Source organism: Protopterus annectens, chromosome 2.part0 (assembly GCF_019279795.1).
Source record: "Protopterus annectens isolate FY-2018-M chromosome 2.part0, PAN1.0, whole genome shotgun sequence".
Classification (NCBI taxonomy): Eukaryota; Metazoa; Chordata; order Ceratodontiformes; family Protopteridae; genus Protopterus; species Protopterus annectens.
In genome coordinates this window covers 987,862,366-987,877,426 of record NC_056728.1, presented here as the reverse complement: position 1 = coordinate 987,877,426, position 15,061 = coordinate 987,862,366, and the positions used below count along the sequence as shown (strand labels likewise).

At 42.4% G+C, this 15,061-nt stretch overlaps 1 protein-coding gene across 8 annotated transcripts in view; it reads right to left on the bottom strand.

Moving 5' to 3' along the window:
• MPDZ (multiple PDZ domain crumbs cell polarity complex component) overlaps positions 1-15,061 on the bottom strand; it is a 3,829,210-nt gene that overhangs the window by 896,088 nt on the left and 2,918,061 nt on the right. The gene's annotated exons all lie outside the window — the stretch shown is intronic.

Genomic DNA, 15,061 nt, shown 5'->3' with positions numbered 1-15,061 from the left:
GTACAAGAGGTGGTAGAAAGAGAGGTCACAATCAAACTCCTCTAGGTCTGTCCAGGCCAGGGGGAAGGAGGGTGGGATGCAAGAAGAAGGCGAGAAGAAGACAACTAACATGGAACGTTATGGTAAGAACATAACTTCTATATGTTAAGTTGTCTATCTCGCCTTCATTCTTGCTGGATGGGACCGCGTCCCTAGCACCTTGTCCCGGGTGGCCTAACGGAACAGACTCTTGAGAACAGTGGTACCAAACTTAGCTCTATGTCTGGAAGCTAAATCCAACTTATAATGTGAAATGAAAGTATGAGGAGTAGCCCAAGTAGCCGCTGCACAAATGGTGTCAATAGGCAGTCTGTCTTGGAAAGCTATAGAAGTAGCCAAAGCTCTGGTGGAATGGGCCTTAGGTTTATTAGGCAGCTTTTGGTGTCTAATTTCATAAACAATGGAAATCAGAGATGTTAGCCATCTAGATAATGATACCTTGGAAACAGAAAGTCCCTTTCTGCCTTCTGCATAAGAGACAAACAGCTGGTCAGTTTTTCTGAATTGTTTGGTCCTATCCAAATAGTACCTTAACTGACGATGAACATCTAGCCAATGCAATTTTTGTTCAGACCTATTAGAATACCCTGGAAAAAACACAGGAGGTCAATGCTTTGATTTAGGTTAGACGCAGAGGCCACTTTAGGTAAAAAGGACGGGTTGGTTCGTAAGGATACCCTGTCTTTATGGAACAACAGATAAGGAGGTCGACAGCTGAGTGCATGAAGTTCTGAAACTCTTCTAGCTGAAGTAATAGCTACGAGAAAGAGAGTTTTCCATGATAGCAATTTTAATGAACAGGTAGCTGCAGGTTCGAAAGGGGGGAGAATCAAAGAACTGAGAACTAAATTAAGGTCCCAAGGAGGAGGAGGATTTCTTATAGGAGGTCTGAGTAGAAAAACTCCCTTCAAAAATGCTTTGCAAAGCTTGTGGGACATAATGGTAGACTCTGAAATACCCACATGAAAGTTAGATATAGCTGCCAATTGAACTTTGAGAGTAGAAGGAGATGAACCTGCATGAAAGAGGTCAGCTAGAAAATCAAGAACCATATGGATGGGAGCAGTGAAAGGATCTAAATCCCTTCCTTGAGCCCAATAGGCAAAATGTTTCCACTTACTAAGATAAATTTTTCGAGTGGAAGATTTGTGTGAAGCTATTAAAATATCTCGAACAGTGTGAGATATTTGAGGAAGCCTGGCTAGGGTAGGAACTGGAGGAACCAAGCAGTGAGGTTCAGAGAGGGGAGGGAGCGATGCAACTGACCCGATTGATGGATCAAAAGATCTGGAACTAGGTCCAGATGCCAAGGTTGCTCCAACAGAAATTGATGTAGAAAGGGGAACGAAACCTGTCGAGGCCAGTAAGGAGCAATGAGGATCAGAGAGGCCTTCTGAGCGATAGCTTTCTGTATCACTTGAGAAATTAGTGGGAAGGGAGGAAATGTATGCAGAAGTCCCCGGGGCCAAGCTTGGACTAGAGCGTCTCTGCTGGATTGGCCTGGTAATGGGAATAGGATGAAATAATCTCTGCACTTGCTGTTTTGGGGTGTAGCAAAAAGGTCGCAGCAAGGCTGACCCCACTTGAGAAAAATTTTTCTCGCAATAGAATCTTTCAGAGACCACTCGTGAGGCATGAGGATAGCTCTGCTCAACTTGTCCGCGATTTGATTGGACTTCCCGGGGATGTGCGTTGCTATCAGAAAACGCTGAGAAGAAATCGCCCATTGCCACAGTCTGAGTGCTTCTCGACATAGGGGATAGGACCTGGTTCCGCCTTGTTTGTTGATATACCACACTACAGACATATTGTCCGTCTGGATTGCTATCGTTCCCAATGGAAGAGAGTCTTGAAGGGCTTGCAACGCTAAAAGCACTGCTCTCATCTCTAGAACATTTATGTGCAAGTGGCATTCGCCTGGTCGCCATATGCCCTGGACAGTCCTGGCCTGATAATGCCCCGGCACCCGATCAGGGAGGCGTCCGTTGTCAGAGTAGGCAGCGGAGGGGAAGGAACAAAGGGTCTTCCCAAGAGGAGCTGAGGGGAAGACATCCACCACCGAAGATGATTCTTGCATGTTTGCGTAATCATAATGGTGTGAGACATCGGAAGTTGTTGGTATGACCATTGTGTGAAGAGCATCCATTGAAGGATTCTCATGTGGAATCTGGCTAATGGAAGCAGAGGTATGTCAGCCGCCATAATCCCTAATACTTTCAGAACTAACCTGGCTTTGACTCTGTTGTTGCTGAAGAGAAGCGAGACCAGTTTGCGTATGTCTGTTATTCTCTGATCTGTTAGTCTCGCAGACATGTTGACTGTGTCTAGATTTGCGCCTATGAAGGTAATAGCACGACAAGGCGACAAAACAGACTTTTCGCAATTTATTGAGATGCCTAAGTTTTGACAAATGCGAAAGGTGTAGTCTCTGGCCATCAGAAGAAGATGCTTGGTGGGAGCTGTGAGGAGCCAGTCGTCCAAATATGGAAACACCTGGAATCCTTGACGTCTCAGGTGAGAAGCTACCACTGCCATGCATTTGGTAAACACCGGGGCAGTGGTGAGTCCAAAGGGCAGGGCTCTGAATTGAAAATGACTGGTTCCCAGCCTGAAGCGGAGGAATCTTCTGGAGCATCTGTTCATTTTTATATGATAGTACGCATCCTGAAGGTCTATAGAGCACATCCAGTTTTTTCTTCCCAATAGGGGAAGGATGGACTGTAGAGTGACCATCCGAAATCTTGTTTTCTTGACAGACTTGTTCAAGATACTGAGATCCAAAATTGGTCTCCAGTCCCCTGTTTTCTTTGGAACTAAAAAGAACCTGGAGTAGATTCCGGATCCTTGCTGGTCTGCTGGAACTGGCTGAATTGCTCTTTTTGTAAGTAGCTTTGAAATTTCCAAAGCTGCAAGATCCCTTTGAGCGGGTGGAACATCTGGAAGGGATTTTTTTGACTGGTTTGGAATGCGAATGAAGGGAATGGAATAGCCTTCGGAAATGATGGACTGTACCCACTTGTCTTGAGTTAGGGATAGCCAGGCTTCTGGGTACAGTGACAATCTTCCCCCGACTGTCTCCGAAGGTGGACAGTCGGGCAACACCTCAGGGATGCTGAAAGGGCTTATCGGAGAAAGTTTCTCGATTGCCCTGGTTCTGCGGACCCCTGCCTCTAGGGCGACGTCTACCATTGTTGTTCCCCCCTCTGCCTCTGGCGGGGAACCGACTCTGTGCGTCAGGCGAAGTCCCTTGAGATTGTTTGCGGAACCACATTTTCCCACCTTTCTGGCCTTTGGGGTAAGGCCTAGAAGGAGTAGAAAAACGGACTCCGACGGCAGAAAGAGTCTTGCCATCCGTCTCGCACCTAGTCAAGGTTTCTTTCACTTGAGGACCAAAAAGAGATGATCCATCAAACGGGGAATTAGTGAACAACATTTTAAAGGGGTCCGCAAAATTGCATAGCCGCATCCAGGCATGCCTGCGTAAGGCCACACCTGTCCCTGCGGCCCTGCTCGCTCCATCAGCCGCATACGAAAGAAGGCGCATGGAGGAGTTAGCTATGGAGTTCAGGGTAGCCAGCTGAGTGTTCATCTTGTCCTGAAAACCCGCAGCTGTAGGATCCTTCAACATGTCACTCGCTTCTTTGATCAAATCCCTTTGAAGACGAGTAAAATGGCATAGGTAGTTCAGCGAACGCATTGCAAAGGTCGCTGACGAGAACATCCGCTTCCCGTACCTGTCCATGGACCGAGATTCCTTGTTAGGTGGATGGACAGGCACTGAAGGATCAGCTAGTTCCTTCTTAGATGCAGCAGCAACCACCATAGCATCCACAGAAACTCCCTTGGTCAGAAATTGTTTATCTGCTGGTGCCGTGATAAATTTTGAGGGTCTCCTGGGAGTGGGGTCCACTGAATCAGGAGCCGTCCATGCCTTTTTTGCTACCACCTGCATGAGGGGGTCAAAGGGGGGAGACACCCAGGAGGTGGAAGGGCGAGAGCCAAACGCCTCAAGATACACAGATTCATCCTCCGAAGGGCTGAGGGCTGGCCAATTTCCCCTCTGTTTGAGGATTTCTAGAATGTCTGCAAAGGAGACATCTTCAGAAGGGGAACGAGGGGAACCCTCGGAATCCTCTAAATCTGTGTCAGAGGTGACAGACTCAGGTGAGTCTATGTGTTTCCTCTTACACTTTCTCTTCTGAGGGGGCTCTTCTGCCAATTCAGGAGAGGCCTCGGAAGAGGATGAGATCCCCACAGGGGATTCCTGAGGAGCTGGCTCTCTGCAGTCCGGGATGAGGGAGTGAGTAGACTTGACCTGAGGCACCGAAGAGGGAGGGGCGGACGGAGCCGACTGTGGAGTTGAACCAGGTTCCAACACACTCCGCATGACCTCGAACGCACCCCTGTCAGGCAGAGCCAGAGGTCCCCGCTCCGAGAAGCTGAAAACCTCCCTCGGCACCGACAGTGATGGCTCCGAGGCCGATGTCGGAGCCGAACTCACCAGCGCCAAAGCACCGAGAGGGAGAGCGGGGTCGGACAAGTGTCCGATGCCACTCACCCCCTCGGAGCTGACGAGGGAAGTCCGGCGCCGGGATTCTTCCAAGGAAGAAATCGGAGCCGACGACGGAGCCGAAGACATTTGTATCGGCTCTGACGTTACCACAGTCTAGGTCCCGAAACGCCCCGGCTCCGAGCTCAAAGGAGTCGGAGGAGGAACATAATGAGGAACAGGGTCAGGCATCGACTGATGAGTCGGGCTCTGAAGCATTTGGGCCAGTGCCTCGGACTTAAGAAGTCGACTCACTACTCTCTGAAGGTCATGGTCCGAAAGCCTCGATGACCTAGAGGAGTGAGATCTATGGCTCCGTTCCAGACAGCAAGGGAGATGCTGGAGCCGAATGAATGGAGCCAAGGGACGGTGACCTGGACCTCTTTCTAGATGTCGGCTCCGAAGGTTTAGTCGGAGCCGACACAGGAATTTCCAATACCTCGGCTCCAGCCGGAGCCGAGGAAACCACAGGAGCTGCAGTCTGAGACTCATCGGCTCCAGCCGGAGACGATGTAGAAGGAGGTTTCGAAGCTTTAGGCCTCGACTCAGGAGCTGGAGCCGAGGACCTAGAAGCCTTAGAGGGTTTGCCCGAAGTAACAGTAAGGGAACCCTCAGGCTTAAGTAAACCTCTCAAAATAAGTTTATTTTTTCTTTCCTGCAGGACTCTGGGGCTGAAGCCATGGCATACAGCACAAGAGTCCTGTAGGTGTAAAGGTCCCAGGCAGTAAACACAAGAAGTGTGACCGTCTGTCAGAGACATTTTCTGACAGTACGAGTCACACTTCTTGAAGCCTGAGACCTTTGAATCCTTGGACATTATCAAGGAACCGAAAGTGTAACCACACACAGAACACACACACACCGATTACACTAAGAACAAAGTTAAACTAGATTAAACTAATTGAAAATTAGTTAATTAGCTTAGGTATGAAAAATCCCTAACAAAACACAGACACTCCACTTAGGGATAGCAGGGCCCGAAGGCCTAAGGGAAGAACTTATAAGTTCTTGAGAGAAAAGGAGGGGAATAATGGAGGAAAGGGATGAAATCCACTAAACTAAGGGAAATATGAACAACTAAGTTCAGAAAAGGGGATTTAAACTAGTTTAAATAGACTGATTAAACAACTGACCTGAGCCGGTAGAAAAACAACACCTCGATCGCTGTAGCGGCAAACGAGATCTGAGGTAACTCACGCCTAGCATTGTGGGATATAAGGGGAGCCTCGAGCCGGTGGAACCAACTCTCGAGCTTTTAGAGTGGCCAAGTCAGAGCCGAGGTCGGCTCCGAACCCATCCAGCAAGAATGAAGGCGAGATAGACAACTTAACATCTATAATTCATGTTGGGATGATGATATTCCTGGATGGTAGTGATGTGACCACATCTATTGCAATTATTGCATGGGTACGTTCCTTGATTAAGCCTACTAGAGGCAATGACTGTTGTATTGGACAGTGAATCATTGCATAGAATCCTTTTTAGGTTGCTACAGTTTCTATATAGAAATCTAGGTCTTTCCCCTACCAGTTCTCTGGTTACACCATCCATGGTAAGGACATTCCAGTTACGAGAGATCACCCCTTGAATACTCTTCACATCACTCGTATACTTAACTGTATATTTAAGTGGTCTGCCCAGGTTATGCGTATCAAAATGAGTTCTATATTTTTTATATTTATAATTGGTGTTAGCATTAAGGGTTTCGGGTAACCCAGAACCCAATGCCATAGATCTAATGTCCTTCACCATATTCAAGTTATAGCCTCTGTCTTTGAACAGGGTTTCCATCAAATCAGCTTCTGCTGATAATGAGTGCTGTTCTTTGCAGAGTCTCTTGATCCTCATGAATTGGCTTTTAATAATGCCAGAGAATATAAATCTGGGATGCATACTGTCATACTTGAGTATCGTATTTTTCCAAACTGATTTCCTGTATAGGGAAGATGTAACCTGTCCACAATCATTAATCTGAAGCAACACATCTAAGAAAGAAATGGATGTTTCAGAACTTTCTTGAGTGAATGAGAGAAAGGGGGTGGTGGATTCTATGCTTGACCAGAATAGATTGAACTCTGTCTGTGTACCTTCCCAAATAATTAGGATATCATCTACAAAGCGTTTGTACACCTTCACCCTGTTGAACATAGGGTGAGTGAATACATAATTCTTTTCCCAATCTAGAACCACTAGGTTGGCATATGAATTAGCGCAGGGTGTGCCCATGGCAACACCCCACTGCTGCAAATAACATTTCTCACCGAACACAAAGACGTTATTGTTAAGCACCAAATCTAGTAGTTGGCAGATAAGAATATTCCTGTCACTACTGTATGGTGATTCACTTGTAAGTATCTCACGAATAGATTGTATACCTATATCATTAGGTATACAGGTGAACAGGTTCTTAACATCTAAAGTGATGAAAAGATATCCATGTTGATCAGTGTTTAATGTCATATTGCTCAAATGCTCCAGCAACTGGTAAGTATCTCTCAATATAGATGAAAATGACTCAACTATAGGTTTTAATAGATGCTCAATAAAGGTGGAGATGTTATAAGTTGCCCAATTTTCCCCTGATACGATTGGTCTCATTGGTATGGGGACTACATTCTTGTGGATCTTGGGTAATCCCTTTATGATGGGTAGGACTGGATGTTCAATATAGAAAAATTCATAAATCTCTTTACTGATCTGCCTACACATAACTAAGTCATACAGGATGTCATGAATATTATGAATGATATTGTTAACCTCATTAATATGGATTTCCTTATGTGTATCCTGATCAGTAAGCATAGAGAGCATATTAGCTGTATAATCTAATGTATTCAGTACAACTACCCCACCGCCTTTGTCGGCAGGTTTAATAGTTATATCTTTTCTATGTTTAAGGTCATTGAGAGATTTGTGTTCAAGTGCAGTTAAATTGTAGTATATTACCTTATTGTTGTTATTTGAAAAGAGGTTGTAGAAATCTGTCTCACAAAGCCTTGAAAAACACTCTACATGACTAGGCAAAATTGGCATGAAATTACTCTTACGTTTAAACTGAATTAACTTTCTATCAATCATATTGACTTGTGGTTGATCTTTGAAAAATAGTTTCAAGGAAAGCATGCGACAAAAGAGTCTTAAGTCAATGAGTGTTTCACTCAAAACACCAGAGCAAGCTGGAATGAAGTTGAGGCCTTTGTTCAAAAGGTTAATTTGTGTGCTATCCAATGTAATCTCAGAAACATTAAAAACCAGGTCAGTAAATGCCTTATTCTCCTTGTCTGTCCGAATCTCTCCCCTGATGGTTTTCTTTTTCTTGGACCTCTGCTGTTCGAGCGCCCCCTGTTTTGGTAATTTTGCTTGACTGGATAAGGTAAAAAACGGGCATTGTCATTGGTGGGGACCTTGGGTATGGCCCCAAGTACAGAAGCAACTCGCTTATCTAAAAGAGCTAATTGATTGGGTGGGGGGGTATCGACACCCATGGAATCAACAAGGCCACCAGTATCAGTTTGTGTTGCTGACACAGGTTCTTTATTTCCCAATGAGTTGGAAGTGGATGGAGACGAAACACCTCGTGAAGATGGAGTCATTACGGTAGTATTCAATTTACTCTTAGAGGCCAATAACTGAACATGTGAATTTGATAAAGAAAGGTTTTCAGGATGGTTATTCAGTGGAATACCTGGGACAATGGAAAAGAGGAGCACTTATATTAATTGCAGGAGGAGCTCCAATAGTCAAAGAAGAGGATAAAAATATAATAATGGCAGATATGTAGTACTAAGGGGCTATTTACAAGGAAGGATGATTACACTGTCATATATTCATATTCCACCTAAAGCTGCTATAATGGCGCTTAAGAAAATTCTGGGAAAAATACTCAGTGTTCAGTTGAGAATATTATTTATAAGTGGGGGACTGGAATTTTATTTGCAGCAGGGAAGATGCGTCTCGGGGGCCCAGAAGGGAAAATATAACAAAGGAGGGTAGATTTTTGAAGAAAGTTATGAAAATATTTGATATGGAAGATGTGAATTTAGTACTAGAAGTTCGGAGTGAATTTACATATTACTCCCCGAGATAGAAAAACTGGGCTACGCTAAACAGAACTTGTGTTTCAAAGGAACACATGCATTTAATTAAAAGTTATGATATGAATCCAATAACTACTTGAGATCATGCACCAATAGTAACTAAAATAAAAACACAAGGTAATGAAATAAAAATGAGACACTGGCTCATAACTACCTATCTGTTGAAAACAGAAGAATGAAAGGAATGGGTATTGGAAATTATACGCGAGTTATTAGAGAAGACAGAAATTTCTTCTGAAAATATAGCTAGGGAGTGGGATAAAATTAAACTGGAGTTTAAAAACAGGGTGGAAATGAAAAAGAGATATGGTTAAGAAGCAACCAATAATTACTTAGAGGGACTGACAAATGTTAAAGTACTGCAGAATAGGGGGAATTACACAGCACAAGAAAAGGAGCAACTGCAGAGTGCTAAGCAAGAAAATAAAGGATTACCTCGATAATATGCATGAGTTTAGAAAGACTGCTGTTAAGCAACTGTTTTTTGATACTAATGCCAGAGCACAAAAACGTTTAGCACAACAGAATGTAGATAGGGTTGTCATCAAATGTAGGGAGCCTATAACAAGGAATATACAGATCATATAGAGGTACTAGACATATTTCAGACATTTTATGAAAGTCTGTACAAAGCAGAGAAATATGGAGATCAAGAAAAGGTACAAATGGAAATGTTTATGGAAAAATTAAATATGTAAAGGTTAGAGGTAGATGAGGCTCAATTACTAATGGTTAGGACAGGAGGAGATGAGACAAAAATGATGATGTATCACCAATCAGCAGGAAAGTCCCTAGAAATAGATAGTATTCCTGTGGAAGTTTGGAAGCTGAGAGGGAAAAACTGATAAAGATCTAGAAGGTTTTGTTTAACAGTATTTTAAGAGGAGGAAGAGAAGCACCAACTTCTTGGAAGAAAGCAGTGGTGACTGTAATACATAAATAGGATAAAGACCCATCAGATTCAGCTTCATACAAACCCATTTCAATCCTAAACCATGATTACAAAGTATATAACACTATAATGGCTAAAAGAATGGCAAAGGTGATGCCAACATTTCTAGACATGGATCAACATAGTTTTGTGAAAGGGAGGCAAACATTTGACAACATTAACAGAACACTGATGATCTAGAGGGAAGCTGAAAGTAAGAAAATGTGGGTCTTGATGCAGAGAAAGCATTTGACAGAGTAAGCTGGGAGTTTGTGAGCAGGGCAATGGAAGCATTTGCAGTCCCTGATAAAATTATAAGGTTGACTTGGAGGATATATGAGGGATCAGTGATGAAAATTGAAGTGTGCAGGTTCCCTACTGATAATTTCTGTTTGAGCAGAGGAACCAGGCAGGGGTGCTCTCTTTCCCCTTTGTCATTTGCACTTTATTTAGAACCACTGGCAAAGAAAATAAGAGACTCAGAAATTCAAGGATGGTAGTCACGAAAATTTGGCTCTGTTTGCAGATTATATAATTTTATACCTGATAAAACCAGAAAATGACATTTCAGTGTTGGGGAACATTTTGAGGCCTTTTGAAATCTTTTTGGGATACAAAATTAATGAAGCTGGAACAAAAGCAATAGCTGTAAATTATGTATCCACACATGAATTGGTTCAGCAACATCCATATTTATGGGGCCATGAAAAAAAGAAGTACATAAAAGAGTATGGATTAAAAAGGATTCTAGTGTGGCAGCTAAGGATATGTGGGAATAGACTAAACAAAACATAACACAAACACTGAGAAACTGGAAACCCTGTTATATGAATATGAATAGCAATATACAAACAGTTAAAATGTGTTTAGCCCCTTTAGCTTTATACACAGGTCAGGCATATTTTTATCTAGCAGAGCTGAAGTTGTGGATAGCAAGTAATAAAGAGCTGAAGGATTTTATCTGGGAAGGAAAGACTGCAAGAGTCAAGTGGGATACGCTGATTCTTCCAATTGAGCAAGGCAGTTTGGGATTACCAGACTTGAAGGGGTATTGCAGAGCTACACATTTAAGGGTCCTATACATAGCGCATGTAGAAACCTATAATTCAAAGTGGAAAGGGATGTTGATGAAACAGGAGGAAAGTTCAAGAAACAAGAAAAGACTGGGATTTTGGATGCAGATCCTTAAGCAGAATAACAATAACCATACAGAATACTATATTTGTAAAGCAGCAGAAAGTATTCTAAGAACTAAGTCAACATGGGAATGAAGAAAGGTGATTTTGCCAGTAGGGATTACTGCAATCAGGGATACAAAGGGAAAGGTAATAGAATGGGAAGAGGCCAATAATTTATTTGAACTGCAGGCTAGAGACTGCCTTCCTATCAAGCACTGATATCAGAGTATCCTACATGAAAGACCAACACTGGTAGAGTTTCCAGTACAATCTAGAACAGAAGCTGCTGTTAAAAAAGGAATAATTAGTAGAGCATATAAAATATTGCTTGATGACTATAAGAATCAATCACAGGAAGTTAGAAAGGATTGTGAAAAGAGATTGGAGAAGCAATTCACAAACAATGGGTTGATATGTGTATATATATCTCCCAAATATGCAACAAAGTCTAGAAGATTTAGGATCTTTGCTTGGAAGTGTCTACATAGGTATTTTTATACCCCGATTAGGCTCCAAAGAATTTTTCCTCACGTTGACAGCAAATGCTGGAGAAGAAAGAGGTAACTGGGAACATATTTTCTGCGAGTATAATGAGATGGCAGACAATGATTCCCCGCAGACTGCTCTGTCATAGATACTGGGTGAGAACCTGGTGTAAACTAAGGAAATTATTTTTTTTTAGATATGACACATAATTGGAATCGCTTTGACACAGAAAGGCCTTGCTGAATCAAATTTTGATGACTGCAAAAAAGCAATTACTAGAAAATGGAAATCAAAGTCTAAACCAACTTTAGTAGAAGTAGTGAATATAGTAACAGGGATAAAAAAACTGGAATTGGGATCTTTAGACAAGTGTAGGAGCAAATTACATAGGAAAAAATGGGAACTGTGGCAATAATACATGCAGAGGAGGAAGGTGGTTTAAAAGAAGGCAGGACTTGAATGAGCTATGTAATGTTTTACGGACAATGACTGGACAGATCATAAGTGATGTTTTCAACTACAATTATTTCATCATGTTTGCAACAAAAATTATGTCAACATGGTTTGTTTTCATTTATAAAAATGCATGATTGCCCATGTCATACATGATAATTTAATAAAGACGTTTCTTGTTTAAAAAAAAAACACAAATTGTACATCATCATCAGGGATGTGAGTTCATATGTTGATAAAAGACTCTCTGTAGTGGTTAGGAAATCCTTCTACCTTGTACAACTTATCCTTCATGTTATCTCCTCAGTGTTCAAGAAAGTTACAGTCTCACTTTATTCATCCCTCATACAGCCCTTCATTAAATGCAATGCATCCTTCCACAAGTACCTCACTAAGCACCTAAACCAGCTTCTGAGACCACATCTCAGCAGCCATAGCTGCCCTACAGACTAAAAGTCCTGTTCTTCTCTTTAGTGTCATACAGAATCCTTAGGGGTGATCTCTGCTTATCTGCCGGCGCTATGAATGACCCAGCACTCTCTGAACTCCTTCACCTAAAACAGAACCAGTGCTACAGTAAACACCTGCTCTACAGACCTAAACCTATACCACCATATCAACAAACCCCATATGATGTGACAGATACCTAAAGCAAACATATACTCCATTTTCTGCCTCAGGCTGCCCTTACCAATTAAGCAGAATACTTCCCCAACAATCTTTAAAAAAACAGTACAGATGATTGGATGGGTGACTGCAAATTTTCAACAGGGTAAATGTTTAGAAAGTCTAGTTAATGGGGGATGCTGTTACTCTCCCACAACTACTTGCTTGATTCTTGACTGTCTTCTTGGAGTAACCTTAACAACAATCTATGATCCTCTAAACCTTAATGGGGGTAAGGGAGAATGCTGCCTCATTTGTGAGTATCAGAGGATTTAACCCCAACAGAAATGCTTTGTTACTATTTTTTTGACTATGGTTTGCAGTCAAGTGGTTATGTGACTTTATCAGAGATGAGCTAGAACTTCATAATAAAGCCTAATTTTAGACATGTTTGCAAAGCCTAATTACAGAGGATTTCTAAGAAGAAAAGCTTCAATATGAATGACAGCGGAAATCAGACATTATACATAAAAGAAAAATTGTCGTTAACAAAAAGTGAGCATGTGATAAAAAAATACTAAGCTATCAGAAACTACAGGGTAGAGAGTACTGTTCATAGATTCACAGATAACTTCTAGGCATGCAGTTCATGAGACCATTAAGGATCTAGTCCAAATTCTCATTTGCCCCATATCAGTGTCTGGTTAAGTGATTTGGTCAAGGTAAAACAACTGAGGCCTATCCTCTGCACAAACTGCCAGACTGTACCATTGTCTCTAATACACTTCTCTAATAAGAATGCAATTCATATGCTGTAAGCACATCTGTTTAAAATGTTAAAAATGTTGTATATCCTTTCATGAATCTTACACTTCCACTCCTGGTTATTGGTGATAGTCAAATAAAACAATTCTCCTGTAGCACTTACTACATGCCTAGCAATATGCAATATGTACAAATAGATTAAATTAAGGTAAAGAATGCATACCTCAAATATACTGCACCTCCTACCCTACAGTACTTCTAATAGTAGGATAAAACGTGGATGTAGTGACAATCAACACAAACCATTTATGGAGTTATGTTCAAAAATATGGTAACATGACTTTCTTGTGGACATGATTATTCACACCCAATGGCACCAGTGCATTATAAATAAAAATATATATATTCACTTCTCCAAAATAAAAAATGATACAGCAATACACAAAATGGCCTTTTTAATTAGCACATAGCCATGCGTGTTAAAACACTGTAAATCAAATATATGCACCTGCTTAAGTGCCTCATTACAAGACTGATATCTGTCCTGTATTTTATGTCCCTCAGATGTTTCAGTATTCAAGCTCATACTTTTATGTTTGACTTGATCTGTACACAGCAAGGCATTTTAACCTGGTACACATGGATAATATCCAGTCATTAAGATGTAACAGGTATCTCAAACTAATAGCCTTCAGACCTCAAACAGCCCCAAAGCACGATTGTTTTAGGTGAGGGAAGCTAGCACACTTCATTGCTAGATGCACTGCCTACCTTTCTTTTCGTTTTGGAGACTGTGGTTCTCTGTTCATAGGTTCATAGGTTCATACTAGGCTATCTGCCCTAGGGCATTTATAAGCCTAGCCAGAGTGTGTGTGGCTTTCACCACCCCTTAGGATGAGAATACTATACCCATTAGTTTGCTGTGCCTCTGTCCAGCAGTGATACAGAGATGATTCCCGGGGTAAACCTACGATCTCCCATCCACTCGTCAAGATTTCTCTTGAACAGAGTCAGTGAGGGGCTCTGCCTCACATGGACTGGGATTCTGTTCCATAGTGTAGGGAGTCTCTGGGTGATGAATCTGTCCCTCCAGCACGTCCTATTTATATCCGTGTTGAGGTTTAAGTCTCTTGCTCTCGTGGCTCTGGTGGATTTGGATTTTTGAGGTGGAGCATGTCCATTAATTGCAGGTTGGACATGGCCTTGTATGTCAGGCACAGATCACCTCTGAGCAGACGGTATGCGACTGAATAGAGCTGGAGTTTCTTCAGTCGGGCATCGTATGACATATGTTTGAGCCCCTTTATCCTTTTGGTGAGGAACTTTTGGGGTCTTTCCAACTGCTGCAGGTGTCGGGTAAGGTACATTCCGAATGGGGCGTTGTACTCAATCATTGGTCTGATAAGTGAAGAGTACAGGGTACAATGACCTCTCCTGATCTGGATGTGAATCCCTTCATGATCAGGTGGGCAATGTAGAAGGTCTTCCTAACCACTTTGGCAATGTGAGTGTCAAAAGAGAGGTTACTGTCAACTTGGGTCCCCAGGTCCCTGATAACTTCTTCCATGTTTAATGGATTACCACTTATGTGGTAATTAGGGGTTACCTTGTTTTTCCCAAAGGGTATGACTATACATTTTTTGGCATTTAGCTTAAGGCCATGGCTCTGGTACCAGTTATCCATTTCTATGAGACCTTTCTGGAGGATGTCTGTGTCTGATGGAGTGTCAATTATGGTGCCCAGTTTGCAGTCATCTGCAAATTTTGTCAGCCACAATCCCCCTATGTTTGCCTGCACTTCAGAAAAATAAATGCCGAACAAGAGGGGGCCCAGGACTGAGCCCTGTGGGACATCGCTCGTGACCGGCTTAGAGTCTGACATGGCACCAGCAACTCTAACCCTGTGTGTTCTGTCCTTGAGCCAGTTTGCAACCCATCTTGTGACATATGGGTTTAC